The following is a 20,310-nucleotide window of genomic DNA, read 5'->3' as shown; positions in this document are numbered from 1 at the left end:
TTGGGCAGCAGGCCGGTCTAGCCCCGTGACAATGTTGGTAGCAGAGAGGCTGATCTACGCTTTCAGATTTTCTTCTCAACCAAAATGAAACCCTAACATTTGTTTCCTGGCCTTACCCACTATGGATATAACCCACAATTTCTAAATGCCCACGAAAACCATATTCTTAATAACCCCTCAATTTAAAAAGAGGGGCAACTCCCATAGGAGCTCGTGCCCACAGAATCGGTCAAGTGCGGTGGGTAAGTTATTATTTATTTTTTTTCCATTTTATTTATTTTTCTGTTATTAAGTTTTTCAATTTTTAATTTTATGTTCAAAAAGTATATGTATATTAAAAAATATTAATTTAATATATTCAAAAAACATAAACTTTATTTTATTTTATATTATAAAATAAGTATTTAACTTTATTATAATATATAAATTATTCATTATATATATTTGACATTAAAATTATATAAAACTTGTAATATTTAAATTATATATCAAATAATTATATATTTAAATTAAAAATTAAAAATTATAATTAATCAAATTTAATTGTATCTTTGAAAAATTAAAATTTAATAGATAATTTTTTAAATCTAAATTATAGAAGCAAATATTTTTTAATGTTTTTACAGGATTGCACTGTCTTCTTGAGTCTTGAGTCGATCAAGATGCAAAAAATAATGTGGTCTTGTATCTGCCCCCAGGTTATTGTATCTGGGTTTAGGTTTGGGCGATTTTTTGTCTGGTTGGAGGGGAGGGGTTTGGGGTTGAATCACATACTCTCATTATAAATTTATATAATTAATAAAATTTAGTGGTTTCTACCGCTTATATATATATATATATATATATATATATATATATATATATATATATGATTTATATAAAAATAATAATATTTAATATTTATTAAAAAACATATGTTTAAATATCTTTGTAATTTACATATTTATAGTATTTAATTTATATATTTGATTATACATAATATACTTATAAATAAAAAAGATTAATCATAAATTAATATTTAATTTTTATATATTCATATAATTTAGATATTTAATTCTTTTAAAGATATAAATAATTAAAAATTATTTTTCGTAAAATTATTAATTCTTAAATATATTTATTATAATCATAAAATATATTTGATATTAAAACTATATAAAATAACCTATTATAAATGCAATTTTTAATATCTAAACTATATAATATTTTTAATCTAAATTATATGTTTTTGATTAAGGAAAATTAGGTTTTAGGGGACTCGAAACCCACTTACATTACGAAAGATGAGCATGAAAGAAACTAGAGAAGATAAGACCTAGACAGTAAAGCTGCAAAAAACTAGCATAAGAACCAGCGACTAGGAAAAAAGGATAGCACAGAGCCAATGAGAAACTGACAACTAATCTAAATTATATGTTTGAAAAGCTTTAATTTAATATTTAAAACTTATGCCTTAGAACGGAAAAAAAAAGCTCTACAACTTGCATGTGTTGGAGGTGGTACTGGGATGTCAAAGGGGGGAGATTGATATGGAAAAACTCATTATCCTTTGGGAAAGATTGTTACTTTGGGGAGAGATTGATTACTCTCTGTATCTATATTTTGATTTCTGGTTAATGATCTCTTTGGGAAATTGTTGATATTTGATTTTTGGCATTTATGTTTTGTCACTTTGATGGTTTTTCCATCTTGTGTTGCCATCAATGCCAAAGGGGAAGATTGTTGGTATTTTGGATATGTTGATATGGTTTTGTCATTGATGTCAACACTTATCAGCACTTGGAGATTCGGTTATGTTCGCCGACAAGTTAGTGACTTATGCATAGTCACCGGTATTTGGTTCACCAACAGGTTATATTGTTCACCGGTACTTGGAATGACTTGGAGACTACTTGGTTATTTCGAAGACATTGTTTGGACACTTTGTCTTGATGATTTGTTCATTGGTTTGATCGGGTTTGCATATTTGCTGTTACCGGCAAATAGGTCCAGGTTATGCACCGACAAGCTTATCTATTCCAGATCAGCACGACACATCATGAAGATAACTTATTATTAATGTAAATGCATTGATCTGACATCATGCATCGGATATTGTTTCATTTGTAATTGATTTTATTGTAATATCTTTTAGTGAGCCGACCTACTCAATTGGTCTTATGTTATGGTATAAATGTAAGATCTCATTTGTGAGATTAATATATGCAAGGATAGGATTGAAAAGGGATTGTAATAAGGTATATGTGAATATAAGTAGAGCTATACACGCAGACATCATTCAAGATTGAAGGAAGGATTGAAGAAGGCACATCAGAGCTAAACCAGTATTGAATCCAACTTATGAAGATGCTATTTTGAGCAGTACATTATCATTGGATTTAACCATCCAATTGTAGTCAGTGTGACTCTTATTTTGTGATTGAGCAGTGAGCTCTAGGCACTTGGCCTTTCTGCATGTGCAGACCCCCTATTGTACACACATACTATCTACAGTAGTATCATCTGATTGTGGGTAAGGTTTACCACCGTGGTTTTTCCCCTTACAGGGTTTCTACGTACAAATATTGGTGTTATGTGTTGTGGATGCTATTGTCTTTCTGTTTCATGCATTAATCTTTACCGACACTGCATTTAACTGATAAATTGTCTACCGGCATAAAGTTTGGTTTACCGGTATTAAGCATTAAGTTTTGGTTAAGTTGATTATGGTTTGAATTTATTTGACAATTGATCCACACCCCCCCGCCCCCCCCCCCCCCGCTCTCAGTTGTCTTCGGGACCTAACATGTGCATTCCCCATTGTAATACTTTTGATAGAGTATACCTATTTTGTGGGTTTCCCCATCGTGGTTTTTCCCCTAACAGGGTTTTCCATGTACAAAAATCTTGGTGTTATGTGTGTTTAATTACCAGATCTAAGAAAAAGTTTAAGTTGTGTGAGTTTTTGTGGCAACTGATTCACTCCCCCTCTCAATTGTCTTCCCTATTTCCATCACTTACCACATGGGTTTTGGTATACTTTCTTCGCATCCTTTCCATGTAATATTTTAAATGTGAAACATAATGAAATTCTCGTCTTATATGCTCTACCATTTCGTTTATCATCTACATGGTATGCCAATTCATATTGGACGTTCTTAAACTAATTCATGATAGAGGCTTGCAAGTCATATATCATGTTGTGTTTTACAATATGAAAAAAGTTAAGTTCATGGATGATATGAGGTGCACTAGATGGCCTTTGATGTACATTTCCTGAAATGATTCACATGATTTGAGAAACTATTTACTTAAGTAAACGATGTTTGTTCACCCCTTTAAAAAATCGTCTCTATGTAGTTAGCTATATGGCTACAATGTTGGATTCACGGAATACGTAAACATGAAATTATTAGTCATTGATAAATTGTAATTTGGCAACCCCATTAAATAATGTATCATTTATTTTATGTTGTTGGCTACATTATACCCATAGTTTTTAGGATCGCATTCATTTCTATGCTTTGTTTATTTATGTGAAATATTAATTCCATAATTTTTGTAGAGATGTCAATGGTTTCTTTCATATCTGAGGTTGCTTGCAGAAATGGTACTCATTTCACATTATTGGAAAGGATTCAGATGGTTTCATAGTATTTGTCATTTGGTGAAATTGGCCATAGGGCTAGGATCTTGCATTCATTGTATATGTATATTTAAGGATTTTATTCCATGAAAAAATCAAGGTTGTCAGACCCAATAAACAATGTATTCTTTAGAATATGTTGATGTGGGGTGGCCAATTTCCCCAAATTGTAAATTCCATCATGCATTATGTATAACAATAAGTGATCTTCAACTTACACACCTTCTACACACAATTTGTAGGATTTCATTCATTTCCATGCTTTCTTTATTTCTCTCAAACACTGATTCAACATTTTTTTGTACAGGTGGCAACAATTTCTCTTATCCAATATTGCCTTCACGAATAGAACCACATACTTATGCAACATCTTCATAACACATCTGAACATTGATATTGTTATGTAAGGTTCACTACAGGCTTGGAGTGAAATATTTCAACGATGGAGGATATGAGTACATTCATGGTTAAAGAAAAATACATTATTGAAATACCTCTTACCAACTATTCCAATTTGTTAATGAAATAGTATAGTCACATCTTCAACTTACTTTTTAAATATTTTTTTCCTTTGTGAAGTAATAAGTTTTGTTATTCATAAGAAGCTTGTCACATGAATGTTATTAGGATGGTGAGACAACACAAATGGAGAATCTTAATGGACTTGAAAGTGTAAGATGTTGGCAACAGGGTCAGTTATTTCTCAGTCAATAATCTCCATTGGAGTCCAATTGTCATTGAATTTTATGATGATACTAACCATTATGCAATAATTCCACTTTATAGATTAGATGATTTCCTTACAGGGGAAGCTTTGGTTGAAAGTATGAAAGACACATTTATCTGCATGCATCATAGAGAGAACCACAATACATGCTTAAAAGAGCACTCAACGAATATGTATTCTTGGTTAGTACATTGAATCATTCATTCAATATGTACATAATATTTTCTTACTCTTTAGATTGGTAGTTGACAACATGACAATGTGAATTTCATTTATTGGTGTGCATTTGGACCAGAGGACCATAGGAATGATCCTCCCATAAAGGAATGTGTAATGAACTTTAGAAAAAATGGGGTTGTCAATGCCACATTATTATTAAGGTGTCGAAAGGTAGACCAGATGTAGCAATCTTGATATTCAATCAAAGGTTTCATGTAGATGAAAAGGGTGTATTTTTTCATGGTGTTGATGATATAATGAATGAGCCACATTCCCAATTTGCTCCAAACCTTTCAGTTGAATGCAAAAGTTATGTTGAGAGTTTGTTGCTAATGGATGTTAGTGTTGATGATATCATGGATAGACACCTTTCTGATCCTTTTTTTTCTATCATGTTGAGGAGGAGAGATGAATTCCAAACACATAAGGACGTCATGAATGCATGGAGAAGGGTGAAGTCCAACTGCTCGCAAAAGCATGTCCATGATGCCACTAGTATAATGTTATGACAATTAGAAGATGCAGCTAATTTTTTTATTTTCAACAACCTCAAGGTGTCGACAAGCCTTTCATTATAAGGATCTCGACTCCATGGATGCTCAATATGATGGTTCAACACTCCCATGATTTGATTATTTCCATGGATTCAATGTTTGTGACCAATAAATATGGGGTGATATCCTCACAATCCTTTGTATGCATTCTTATCTCTATTTTTGACAACATAAATGCCTTTATAGTTGCTAATGATTGTGGTTGGTTGATTTCCAGATAATACCAATTGTATTCCCTACTTAGTTTTGATGAGTAGTAGGTTGGGTGCCTATTGCATGGGTAGTGTGCTCATGAAACAAGAGCGAGGACATTTAGGTTTGGTTGGTAAAGGTGAAATGATGAGGAAAGTAGGTCAAAATGATTGGAGGGTCAATTCGTTCTTTACTGATGATTCCACTACAAAAATACAAGCCATACAATGCATCATCTTTGTAGGATTTTGCCAAGATCAAGGGCACAATGAAAAGCATAAAAAGAGAGACAATAGAATGATAAGAACAAACTGTATTCTCATCAATATGCAAATGATCAACTGGATTAACCAATACAATGAATATAGGCCTGCTTATATAGGCAAGGCCATATGGATGTACGAGCACACAATTATGACATGTGGCTCAATGAGAAACAAGGGTAGGTAAGATATACTAGGGGTAGGTAGGAGAAATAATATAATATTCCACAAGAGGTGGATGACCCACCGAATGTGGAGTGTAACAGCAAAATAAGACCACAAAAGGAATTTCTCCTACAAGCTCTATCCTTATGTGCACACTTCCCTAAGTGTCTCAAATCCAAACTACGAAGAGATACATTATCCTAAGTTAACTTAAGTAAAGTGTAATAATATCCAAAATGAATATTTATTTACACCAACACAACTGGATTAACCAATACAATGAATATAGGCCTGCTTATATAGGCAAGTCCATATGGATGTACGAGCACACAATTATGACATGTGGCTCAATGAGAAACAAGGGTAGGTAAGAAATACTAGGGGTAAGTAGGAGAAATAATATAATATTCCACAAGAGGTGGATGACCCACCGAATGTGGAGTGTAACAGCAAAATAAGACCACAAAAGGAATTTCTCCTACAAGCTCTATCCTTATGTGCACACTTCCCTAAGTGTCTCAAATCCAAACTACGAAGAGATGCATTATCCTAAGTTAACTTAAGTAAAGTGTAATAATATCCAAAATGAATATTTATTTACACCAACACCCCCCCTTAAGTGCAACTTAGGGGAATGAAGACTCAAGTCAACAATGCAAGATGGGTCCTGGCTACTAGGCCATGATAGGTACCCATGTACAATATGCAAATGCAAGAAAAAACTATGCAATGCAATCTCTCACAAACGGAGAAAAGGAGAAAACCCAGTGGGAAAAAACTCCCCCCCAAAAGAGAGATGAAAGTAAAAAAGACTCTCAAAGAAGAAGGACAAAACCTCAAAGAGGAAAAAGTCCCCCCCATAAGAGAGGAAGGAGAAGTTAGCCGACCCCCACTAATGACACATCCCGCACTCCCAAGAGAGCTCGCAACTGCTAGAACTTACTCTCGGTGAAAGGTTTGGTGAATATGTCAGCAACCTACTCCGCTGTAGGACAATACTGCAAATCAATGACCTGCTCCTGAATGAGCTCTCGGATATAGTGCATATGAATCTTGATGTGTTTGGTCCACTGGTGTTGGACCGGGTTCTTCGAGATTGCAATAGCACTCTGATTGTCGCAATGTAGAATTGTCGGCCGTGGAGTGGTGAATCCAAACTCTGTGAGAATCTGCTGGAGCCAAATGGTCTCAGTCACTGCGTTAACAACGCCTCGATACTCAGACTCAGTCGAAGAGAGAGAAATAGCATGTTGCTTCTTGCTCTGCCAACAAATGGGGCCCGAACCAAGGTGAAAACTGTAACCAGAAGTAGACTTACAATCATCAAGATCGCCAGCCCAATCGGAGTCTGTGTAACCAACCAAGCGAAGTCTTGTGCTTGCTGCATAGTGAATCCCATAGTGATGTGTACCCTAGATGTAATGAAGGATGCGTTTGGCGGCTTTCCAATGAAGCTCATGTGGTTCCTGCATGAAGCGAGAAACCATGCCAACTGCAGATGAAATATCAGGGTGTGTATGGGTCAAGTAGATGAGACTACCCACAAGCTAACGATACGAAGTGGCATCAACTGGTGGAGAAGAACACTGAGCCTCAAGCTTGACTCCTGAAAGAAAGGGAGTCAGGGAAGGCTTACAATCAGCCATATGAAAGCGTGCAAGTAGATCAAGAGCATACTTGGGCTGCGATAGTGTAATCCCGGAAGGTGACTATGAAATCTCTATCCCAAGAAAGTAGTGCAAAAGACCCAAGTCAGTCATAGCAAATCTATCATGCAAAGCAGATTTGACCCTGCTAATGATGGATGCGGTACTCCTTGTAATGATCAAGTCATCAACATAGAGCACAAGTATCAAGTGAGAGTCATCTTGTCGCAAAATGTAGACATTCAGATCAGAATGACACCTAGTGAACCCTGCTGAGAGAAGAAAGGAATCCATCTTGGCGTACCAAGCCCTGGGGGCCTACTTAACGCCATAGAGAGATTTCCTTAGTCTGCAAACCAAAGAAGTATCCTGGATGAAACCCTATGGCTGCTCCATATAAATCTCCTCATCAAGATCACCATGAAGAAAAGCACTCTTCACATCCATCTGATGTACAGCCCAACCATGAGCTGCAGCAATAGCAAGTGTCAAACGAATGGAGTTCATCTTGGCTACGGGTGCAAAGGTTTCAGTATAGTCAACACCTGCTACCTGGGAGAAACCTTTCGCAACAAGCCGAGCCTTATACTTATCCACACTACCATCCGCTGCAAACTTGGTCTGATAGATCCACTTACATCGAACCATCTTTCTCCCCTTAGGGAGATGGACTAAATCCCATGTGTTGTTCCTCATCAAGGAACTATACTCTTCCTCCAAAGCTTGGTCCCACTCACGAACCCCTAATGCTTCCCTAAATGTCTGTGGATTAGAAGTGGTAGCAATGAATGCATGTGGTAGATCCTAATGTTGTGATCGAGTTCTCTGTGTATCTGAAGGATCCCCAACAAGAGAACCCGCGGACTCAAGTGTCTGTCGAGCCCAATGAGGTCTAGGTGGAGGTGGAGAACGAGGCTCCTCAACTGCAAGTGGACCCTGCGGAGGTGTAACCCTGTGAGTCGGAGTTGAAGGAGTCTCATCATCTGAATCACTAGCATCACTATCCACAATGGAGGGAGGTGGAGGAGGTAGAGAGGCTAAGCTAGGAGAGCTTTCCTCAAAGTGAACACTCCTCTCAATGAACACCTCATGTGTCTCAGGATCCATCAATCTATATGCCTTAACACCCTCAGGATATCCAACAAATATGCAAGGTCGACTTTGTGGTTCCAATGCCTTGCGTTTCTGCGGAGGGATGCGAGCCCATGCTGGACACCCAAAGACTCTGAAATGTCTCACAATCGGTTTCCTACCAGCCCAAGCCTCAAAAGGAGTAATACCTTGCAAAGCTTTGTGAGGAACCCGATTCTGGATGTGTGTGGCACAACTGATAGCCTCTGCCCAAAAGGCGGGATCAAGAGAACGTGCATGTATCATACAGCTAGCCATTTCTTTGAGAGTTCGATTCTTGCGTTCTGCTATGGAATGTATGCAACAGAATGTTGAAGATCAATCCCCTCAAATGTACAAAAATCCTCAAGTCTTTTGTTCACATATTCCCTTCCATTATTTGTACAAAGAATATTGACCATTTTCCCGGATTGCTTCTCCACACGAGTCTTGAAGTCCTGAAATCTGTCAAATACTTCACTCTTATGAATAAGAAAGTAGACCCAAGTGAAGCGGGAGTAGTCATAAATGAAGGTGAGGACATAGCGGGCCTTGCTAAGTAAAGGTGCTGGAAATGGACCTGCTACATCGCTATGAATAAGTTGAAGAACTTCCAAAGCTCTCCAAGCTTTCCCCTTATCAAACTTCTCCTCGGGATGCTTGCCCATGGAACAACCTGAACATACACCCTCTGAAAAACTGATTCGAGGTAGACCTATGACCATGTCTTTAGTGCTAAGCTGCTAAAGATAGCAGTAGTTGAGGTGACCAAACCGCTCATGCCATAGCTTACTTTCTGAATTTGAATGAGTAAGCAAGGCCCTAGAAGGTGAACTTGGCACAAAGTGGGAGAATGAATAAAGCCTTGACTTGTCATTGACTTGTCCCACTGCTACCAAGGCATCATCATCAAGTTCCTTTACCACAACTGAATATGGTGTAAACTCAACCTTTTTCCCATTCCCATAGTGAGTGATTTGGTAGATAGAGAGAAGGTTGGTAGACAAGTTAGGAACATAGAGAACATTCTCAAATGTTCCATCATCCATGTCAACTGAACCTTTCCCTTCAACCTCAACTTGTGTATCATCACCTATGTAAATGTGAGGTACTTTAGATGGCTCCAATGAAGAAAACTACTCCTTTGTAGAACCCATGTGATATGAGGCACTCGAGTAAAGTATCCATTGCTGTGAAGAACCTGTTGTAGCCACAAATGTTTGCCCTTTTCCCTTAGAATGTGAGGAAGAGGAAGGAGATGAATCCTTCTTTGTGTAGGCGGATGGCAAGTTGATGTTGTTTTTCTTAAGAAGATTAGTTAACTCATCAACTTGATTTGTGTGGCATCGATGCTCATCATGACCATACTTCTTGCAATATGCACAAGTTGGTTTATCCTTCTTAGGTGGTGTCCCCTTCTTGGAAGAGGATGAAAAATCGCCTTGTGATGGAGAGGATGATTGTCCTTTTTCCTGGTGTGGCTTAGACTTGGATTGCTTCTTCTTCTTGTTGGAATCTTTGCCTTGACTTCCTTGATTCCCTTGATTAGCCACCAAAGCCTTGGACTTTGAATACTTGAGAAGTCCCATGTTCAACAACTTAGATTGTTCCAATATCAACATTTTTGTGAAAGCACCAAATGAAGGCATAACATAGGAACTCCCCACTGTCAAACGATGAGTTTGGAAGCTAGACACAAATGTTGCATATTCTGGTGCAAGCTTGTCCAACAAGTTGAATATCAACTGAGCATCCTTTTTGTCAATTCCACAATCTTTAAGCTTTGCTCTTAGCTCATTTGCTTTGGTGACATAATCTTGGATTGTATCAAAACTCTTGGGATCCAAGTTGGTGAGCTCATTGACAATCTTATAACCTCTGATTTCATCAACTTGACCATACAATTTCTGAAACATATCCCAAGCATCTTTGATTGTGGTACACTTTTCAATATGAAAGATGAGGTCATCTGATACATACTTGCACAAAATTCAAAAAGCCATGCAATTCTTAGTGAGCCATTCTAATTGAGTATTAGGATCAACCTTAGGATCAGGTGGTGCTGCTATTGTTCCATCTATGTAATGCGTGAGACCCTTTCCCATAAATTTACTCCATACATTAATTTTCCATGATGCATAATTATGTGGAGTTAAAGGTGGAAATTTATGAGGACTCATTGCAACAAAAATGAAAGAGCACAAAGAGAGGCACAATCACACAAGACACCCCCCCAAATTCACTCAATCAAAGAACCCCCTCAAAAGTGATGATTTGACACTTTATAATTAGTGCGTATACAATGGGCCACTTGCAACAAATGGCAAAGTGGGCTTCTGATTTCAATTTTACAACTACCTCAATAAGGCCAAAAGAGACTCAAACTAATAATGCAAGAGATCTAAACTAAGATCCAAGCACTTTACAAGTACCTAATAGGCCAAATAAGACCAATATCTGAAAGTACAACTTCCAATCAAAATCTCTGAAATCTGATCATAGATTATGAAAGTAGACAAAAAAACATGCACTTTCAAAAAAAACGGCACCTAAAAAAGAGGTCGTATGAGCTCAAACGAGACCTTTGAAGTTGCAGAATTGAGGATTGGACAGGTACAGCTGAGAGAATCCAAAATTTCCGAAAAACCTGTGTACCAAAATCAGAAAATAACCACACCACTACAAAGATCACAAAATTTTAGCCCATTTCAAAAAAAATTGCACCAAAAAAGGAGCAAAAATGAGCAAGATATGGCCTTTCAAAGTTGAACTGCAAAACTGAAAAGCTCAATGAAGAGGGGGTCAAAAAATTTCAAAAGTCTGCTGATGTGGCGCTGATGTCAACAAATGACGGGTTTAAATTTGACGCCCATATGACCATCAAAAAAACTTCACCCCTGCCTGCGTGGCATCCGTACTGTACGGACACGCTGATGTGGCAAAAAAAGGTGACGTGGCGGTCTGTGTCTGCTTTGCATGGCGGGGTCCGCATGGGAGTTGGCGCCTGGTGCCAGAGGAGCCGCCGGTGCCGGTGATGGAGGTCGATCGTCGGGGGGAGCCGTCGGTGCCTGGAGGAGAACCTGCAGCAGTGGTGCACAGCGGCAGCGGGAGGCTCCGGAGCTGCAGATGGCGGTGGTCGAGGAGAGTATGGGGCGGCAACGATAGTACGGTCGACGGCAACGGACCTGCAGACAATGCAGGGTACGGAGAGCACGGGGGGGTCTGCAGACCCCCAAAAACAAGAAAAAAAAATTTTGATTTTTCCCTTTTTTTTTTTTGGAAAATAATTTTATTTTTTTTAAAAAAAAATTTTGGAATCCGTACAATAATAGCCAAAATGGGGAAAAAAAAATTATCACCAAAATAGGTCGACTTTATAGTCGAAATTCATGGAAATGGCCTCCCAGATTCAACCATGATTTCCAAATCACTGTACGACGCCCCCAAAAAATGAAGATCCCCAAATCTGAAAATTGAAGCCTCCAAAATGTCTCCAAAATACTAATCAATGAAGCCCTATAGGCTCTGATACCATGTAGGATTTTGCCAAGATCAAGGGCACAATGAAAAGCATAAAAAGAGAGACAATAGAATGATAAGAACAAACTGTATTCTCATCAATATGCAAATGATCAACTGGATTAACCAATACAATGAATATAGGCCTACTTATATAGGCAAGGCCATATGGATGTACGAGCACACAATTATGACATGTGGCTCAATGAGAAACAAGGGTAGGTAAGAAATACTAGGGGTAGGTAGGAGAAATAATATAATATTCCACAAGAGGTGGATGACCCACTGAATGTGGAGTGTAACAACAAAATAAGACCACAAAAGGTGAAATTTCTTCTACAAGCTCTATCCTTATGTGCACACTTCCCTAAGTGTCTCAAATCCAAACTACGAAGAGATGCATTATCCTAAGTTAATTTAAGTAAAGTGTAATAATATCCAAAATGAATATTTATTTACACCAACAATCTTTTATTAGTTATAGTCTTCATTGAAATTCTTATGACATGTCACATTGTGCTTTGATGTCTTTGTTATGACCTTTTGTTGTCTTTATACAAGGGTTGTATATGGATGTTGCTTTTTGCTTTTTATTTGGCATGTGTGTCACACGTGGTTGAAGAACGTGTACAAGTATGTTGTGAAGGATGGGACAATGGATATATTTTAGTGTCTAGGGATGATTATGATGGTAATGGATGATAGTGAAGATAGCACTATCCACCTTTTGCATAATTTCTTTAATGAGTTTAGTGACCAATCCCATTTTCTTGATTACTTCAATAGAACTTGATGCTAAGAGAATGGCCATATAGGTGAGCTATGCCTTTGGATTGTGTACTTTTACATCATCTAATGGTACATGTCACACATTTACATTCATAGTTGCTAGCTTTAAGGTTTGCAGCAATGTTCAACAATACATCAAACAATATGTAGCAAACAATCTGATAAACAATGCAACAATGATATATAGTGAAACAATATGTAGCAAACCATCCCATAATATCGAGGTCACATCAAAACACATCAAGGAGACATTAGCCTTTGGAAATTATAGTTTGCAGTCAAGGCATAAAAGAAGCAACAATACATCAAGGAGACAACAGTCAAGGAAAGCCCTAAATCATTGTTAAGATAGCATAAGACAAAAATTAACTATACAAAATCATAAGACAAATTATAAACAATAATGGAATTTTATGAACCTTTTGGGCAAAATTTATCAAGCATAGTTGAAGGGGATGAATTATTATTATTATCCCTTTGCTAGCTCAAGAGTGTATAGGGATGTAAGAAGGGATAAATTTCTATCATTGGCTATGAAATAATGGTCATTATCAATGAGACTATAAAAAAATATGGTGACTTAATTGTTAGAAGAGAGTCCAAAATCTATTTATCGCTAAATATTTTGTAAAAAAAATACACATACCAATGTTTAAAATCTTTGTAACACTATTCTAGACTAGTCCATACCAATATTTGAAATCTTTGTAACACTATTCTAGACTTAAGTGTTAGAAGCGATGGAAGGTATAGTCTCTACCAATGTTTGAAATCTTTGTAACACTATTCTAGACTAGTCCAAATCAAGAGGATTATGAGAGCTACATCAACATATGCATATTTATGTTCTCAATTTTTTGTTTCTTAGAGATGCCATAGTAGACAATATCCTTTCTAGCATGATCATATATGTACAATCTGCAACCTCCTTACTGTTGGTGTTGGAAATAAGCCACACCCGGACTGACGATGGACTGGTCCAAAAGGGGCCAGTAGCTCAGTGGTAGAGCACTCCAGCGGCGTATGGAAGGTCCTAGGTTTGAGTCCTAGCTAGTCCATGTCTCAACATGGTATCAGAGCCAGGTCCAGGCTAGGAGCCCCAAGCACACGCGAGGTGTGGCTTAAGGGTGGGTGTTGGTGTTGGAAATAAGCCACACCCAGACCGATGATGGACTGGTCCAAGAGGGGCTAGTAGCTCAGTGGTAAAGCACTCTAGCAACGTATGGAAGGTCCTAGGTTTGAGTCCTAGCTAGTCCATGTCTCAACATTTACAATATTTCTTAAATCAAAATTATTCTATATAGAATAGTGGTTTTCTAGACACATTTAGAGCTTGTCTTGATGAGGTTGAACGACAACACTTTCTCAATAACAATCAGACCCCCACAAAAGATTTGAGAGATTACGAATTAGGACCTTGAAAACAATTCACAATGGATATGAGAGTATGTCGCAATATCTTTGTGAGGGTGTGAGGGTGTGAGTGTAGTGACGAAATGTCTTCGAAACCTATGGTTTGGTATGTGTTCTTTGTTATTTGTGGTTTGTTTTTTCTTCTCTCTATGTTATCATGTGTCTTTTTTGCTTATTTTATCATTATGTATTCATTCCTTTGTTTTTTATTTGTTAAGCATAAAATGAAAAAGTATTACAAATGTAATCAAATACAAACTCATCCTTAGGATAAAACTACAAACATGATAGCATAAAACAAAACAAAAAGACATAAGTATGAAAAAGATTAATTATAATACAAAGTGCAAATTCAAAGATAATCACTATAAGAAACAATTAAAAATAATCGTCATTATATTTTCCATACAAAAGCAAGAAAAATGCAAAATAATTGAATTCCTATTGAGAGGTAACATTTCAACCTCTCAAAACATTGAATAAAATATAACACTTTCATGCTCACATAATTTTGCTTAAGATGAATGGTGATTACAACATAACATTTCCACTTGTATGGGAGTATATATCTTTTCCCAATCATAAATTTATTTCATTTAAAAATGATTACATGATAAAGAATCACAATGTACACAAACAAATCACAACACCCTCCTCTCATATGGGACATTACATGGCAATGTTTTTGAGGAGCTCCAGTACTACTAATTTATCAGGCAATGTTGGGATTGCTCCTTTCTTTGTTGTTGTAATTGCACCACACCCATTTGAAAATCTAAGAGCCTCTTTAAATTTCTATTCATCCTAAGAATGCAAGAAAAATCCAACAACATCTCCTATACCTATTGTGTCAATTCCCTTCAGCGGAATACTAACCACCATTCCACTAAAAGATTGGAAAACAACCAAAAAATGTCAAGACTTGAAAAATGTCAGATGGTAAATTATTAACTTTTATATATAAACTTTATAAAGAATCCAAATTATAGGTCATACTCTAAAAGTAAACCAAGAATAAATTTCTAATGCTTAGATGGTACCCTACTTTTCATAGAGGAAAACATTTTCCAGTTGGTTCAGATCTTTAAAGAATTATAATTGGAAACATTATTTGATAGAATATTAGCATGTAAACTCAGAGTTGGATTACAGGGGGAGAAATCACCTTTATCAAGTTTTCCTTATCCTTGCATATAATCGATCCATAGTGAAATATTGATGCCTGCATATAATTAGAGCAATCACAAGACATATTATAACCAACCCTGACATAGTATAGTTGGTCACTATCATAGTAACCTTAATTTTCTGCATCACAAGACATAAAAAGAGGGATTCGATCAAAAAATCTAAAAGGAGCAGAGCAATTCCAAGAGAAAAATATTATTAAATTGCCCCGCAACCTTGGATTTCAGTCTTCAACATTGAGGAAATCGCAATCATCTTTCAAACCAATAAATTCTAAATCTTTTCTCACATAATCAACAATCATCACTGCAATACATGAATTCCTCAGAAGATAGAGCATCCTCTAATTTCATCAAAATCAAAGTCCAAATTTCACAATAATAACATAGCATCTTATTTTCTAGTATATACAAAATTTTACCTTTATAAGAAAAATTTCCTAAGATTCATTCAATGACTTTTCTATCCACATGATTGTCATCAACAACAAGTAACAAAACTTGACATGTAATACATGAATTCGAGAATATACTGATATGTAAACCAAGAATAGTTCCACAAAACGCAATGTGTTTCTCACACATGAATGCAAAACAAAATGTGTTTCTCATACATGAATGCAAGAATATACTATTATGCAAGAATGCAAGAATATATTGTTATGTAAACCAACAATAGTTCACCTTCGCAAGACTGCAAGAATATACTCTTGAAGCAAGAGAAAACTAATATTATAATAGAGAATATATCGCTATGCAAGAATATACTGATATGCAAACAATAAGATTGCATACATGAAAGTAATGTTCAAACATATTACCAAATTATTCTGGCATACTAAGTAAACAATGCTCAGTAATGTTCAACCATGTAATAAAACAAAGCTACACAATTATATGGAATTCTCATCATCTCATTCGCTATCTAGCTTGTGCAATGGAGAAGATGCCTTTGTAAAATATATTTCTTTTATTTGGGTTATTGTGTAACTCAAGAGGCATGCTCCCAACGGATCAAAGCCTTAAGCTTGATCATCTTTGTACAATAGGCTACTTAACAGACGCTTTCTTCCCATTGGTATTTTTGAGGTGTTCATCTTACAAGAATCTATAGATGATATAGATGAGTGGCACCATTATAATAGGAACTTGCCCAATGCATATGCTGGTACAATATGCATAAAGGAAATTGTGACACATACAATAGGGTGCTCAACATTTATAGATGATATAGATGAGTGGTACCATTATAATAGGAACTTGCCCAATGCATATGTTGGTACAATAGGCATAAAGAAAATTGTGACAAATACAATAGGCTAGTCAATAGACACTTTCTTCACCTTGGCATTATCGAGGTGTTCATCTTGCAAGAATCCACATACGATATTGATGAGTGGTGCCAGTATAATAGGGACTTACCCAATGCATATATGTTGGTATAGTTGATAAAGAGAAAGTTATGACATGTGCCATTTGAAAGGATCTTTCACGACCATTAACTTGTACTGGAGAGGTGGGATGAGCCAAGTCTGAGATGTTTCATATCTCAAATGAGTCCAATGAATCAGACAAGACATCTGAGAAAGGATGTTGATAAGGCAAGTTGAGATCTGCATCAATCACCTCAACAATATGAACTTTGACACAAACCCATCGCAGTGGAATATTGTGGAAAACTACACCCCTTCCCACATTAGCCACTTTGCCTTTTCCAACCAAAACTCACTTCAATCGAAGGTCAACATGATACCAACAACATAAGTGTCACTTTCATCATATTCATGTTGGCATTATATGAACCGGTATGAGGACATAATGATAATGACATTGTATGTTGTCATTGATGTCAATATGCTGAAGAGGTGAGAATCGGCATATGTGAGAACCGGTATAACACTGTGAACTGGCATTTGTACCAAAGTGAAGTAGTGTGTTTGTTCAAGGTGAACCGGCATATGGTTATGGGAACCGGCACATGAAAGCGTTGTATGACTACCAGTTGGTAGTCTCAACTTCAGGGTTTCTGGTTGAAGCGCTTCAAGCCTGTGTGGCTCAACTGATGACTTTGTATGATGAGTTAGTATTGTAATGAAAAAAAGATCGTGTTGCCACGTATGCCTTGTGTGCGTGAAGGATCTTGCATGAAGGAGACTATTCCTATCTACCTCAGGAATGTGTGAAGTCTGTAAATGGTGATAACGTGTGATGGGTTATCAGCCGCCATGAAATCAGTGGAAAACGAACGATGGAGATTAATGCAATATGCTCAACGGTCAGGATTGAACCATTTGAATTCCTTAACCTAATAGGTTAGGGTTTAGGGTTTATGCTACCGACCTATCTGTTTTTCCTATAAGGTCGATGTTGTGATTCTTTCTAGGGTTGTTGGCAAAAAGTTGTGTGTGTATCCAAGGGAAGAGATACGTGATTCTTGCCAGACCAAAGGAGAGAAGTGATACCTGCAGAGTGTAAGTGCAGAAGGTGAAGAGGAACTTAAGCGGATCTGCATTGGCATTGAGTGTTGTTACCATATCATTGTAATACATGTTGATCTCTAACTACTTCAACAGTTGAGAAATCCCTTAACAGGGTAGCTTTAACCGGCTTGCTATAAATCCTTTAATAGGGTGACTCCAAACCATTGAGTTCTTGAAATCCTCTAACAAGGTAACCTTTAACAGGGTTTAACCCTTAACCGGGTATTCTAGCCATCTCTTAACCAGGTGATCCCTAACAGGATCGGTTCCTAACAGAACCTATTGTATCAGTCTTTAACCGGACAAGGCTCCTAACAGAGTGGACTTCTAAAGAGTTCAAAAACAAGCTTGTGGGTATTCATCCCCACCGTGATTTTTCCCAGTTGAGTTTCCACGTGAAAAAAAAGTGTGTCATGTGTGGTGTCTTCTTCATGTGATGCTATGTTGTTTTCTGTCAAGTGGTGAATCATGTTGATCTAGTTGCTTATATGTATATCTTTGATGGTAGATTACTTGTTCATGCATTAGGGTGAAATGGAAATGAAGTGTTAGATTGTATGAGAAGATAAGTGTCAACCGGTTTATGCTTGTCTTAGTTATTCTGGGTTTTGCTGGTTGTACTCTGTTTAAGGACCGGTGTTACTGTTTGTCTGTCAATGCACAGCGTCTGCAGACAAACCGGTTCAAGAGTGTGTTTTTGTTTGTACTGATTCACTCCCCCCCCCCCTCTCAGTATTGGTTTGGTACTATTCGTTCATCATTGAGTTATCAGTTCACTCTTCTCATCCATAGGGTTTGGCTCCAATGGAACGCACAAACTAGCTTAAATAAAAAAAACTTTAACTTTTCATACATCATAATGGTTTTCCTATTAATTTCCATTAGAAACAAACAACACTTTTCAATTTCATACATCATAATAGTTTTCATACAATTGAATCAGATAATAATTTACCTTCTCTTTCAAACTCACCTCCATCGATCTTGACCTTTTCTTCTTCCTCTCATTTGTGGATTGCACTACATGAGAGGACCCCATTGCAAATATCTCCTATGGAGTTCATAATTGAAGAGATGATGCATCTGCCAATTCCATAGCACCATGCTTAGTCGCACTAGGTACTGCTTCGGAAGCACCTTCTTGGAATACGAGCATGAATGCTAGCTATGAATTTCCTATGAATACGAGCTGTGAATGTTAGCTACGAATGTTAGCTATGAATTTGTAGAACAATAAAATTTAAACTATTATCCAATTAATAATCTTCAAATCGAAACCTAAAAATAATAGTAACTAAAGCAGAAAGTAATGCAACCACACAAGGAACAAAGCACAAGATTATGTGGAAACAAAGGTTTGCAAAACTATTAAAGTTATACCTGAATGTCTAAAATAGAACATAAATGAAAATATATTGTTTAAATTATTTCTCACGCGTATCATTTGTCTTAATCAATAGTCTTTCATTCATATTGCAAAATTCTTGACTACCAATCTACTTATCTTTCTTGAGAGATTTTGAACCACATATTCTTTTGACATTGCACATCAATATGTGCATCAACAAACATAATATATTCATAATTTACTTGAAGAGCATATCACCAAAAAGTTAGTTGTATTCAACCCTTGCATCATATATCTTGACATATCCATTCTTCGAACATTGTTGAAGAAGTTAGAAGACCTCCTCCTTTTTCATATGAGACACAACAACACACACTTCACACACACTTGAAATAACACATACATACTCTTATGTAATGGACCATCAATCGGGCAAAAATTGTTGTGAAACAATTGTAACTATTCTCAACTACTTCTGCAACTACCTTCTAATTCAAACTTCTTATTCAATTTTTAAAGACTTTGTCCCTTTTAACACATTCATAAGTCATCGATCTGAATAGTTTATGACTATTTATAAAGATGTTCTTTTGGTTATAAGTCTTCATAACCAAAATCAATCAACGTCTATTGTTATTTCAAAAAGTTGATAGCTTGTTTTGCAAACATCGAAGAACTTCAGTAATGCTTCTATCAATAGAACTACATGACAAGACTAAGAAGAAAGGTATGAAGAGTCTTCCATATTATTTTTACTATCATTCATTTTACGAGTTTAAACAACATAGATTAAATCTAATAAAGTCCATGTGAGCATGAAAATGTCCAGGACATATGTTATAGACCACACACTTACTTATCGTTATTGTATTTCATATCTAGGAGTGTGTAAGCATTGGATCTCCAAACTAAGGCAATCATAAATTTTCTACAGACGAAGGAATTTCTCTTCTACAAATACAATGAACTCAATGACAAACAAAAATGCTAATAGAATTTACTTTCTCTTTCCTCAAACCTAACCTTTTTTTCTTCTTTCCCTTCTTGTGCTCTATATCATATGACTGAATTGC

The 20,310-nt window shown here is 36.5% G+C and overlaps 1 protein-coding gene across 1 annotated transcript in view; it reads right to left on the bottom strand.

The window, feature by feature from the left end:
• Positions 1-20,310, bottom strand: part of LOC131860173 (pentatricopeptide repeat-containing protein At1g63080, mitochondrial-like) — a 59,067-nt gene that overhangs the window by 28,134 nt on the left and 10,623 nt on the right. The window lies entirely within an intron of this gene.

The sequence above is a fragment of the Cryptomeria japonica genome, chromosome 11, assembly GCF_030272615.1.
Source record: "Cryptomeria japonica chromosome 11, Sugi_1.0, whole genome shotgun sequence".
Taxonomy (NCBI): domain Eukaryota; kingdom Viridiplantae; phylum Streptophyta; class Pinopsida; order Cupressales; family Cupressaceae; genus Cryptomeria; species Cryptomeria japonica.
The sequence above is the reverse complement of the archived record's forward strand: the minus strand, read 5'-3'. Positions and strand labels throughout refer to the sequence as shown.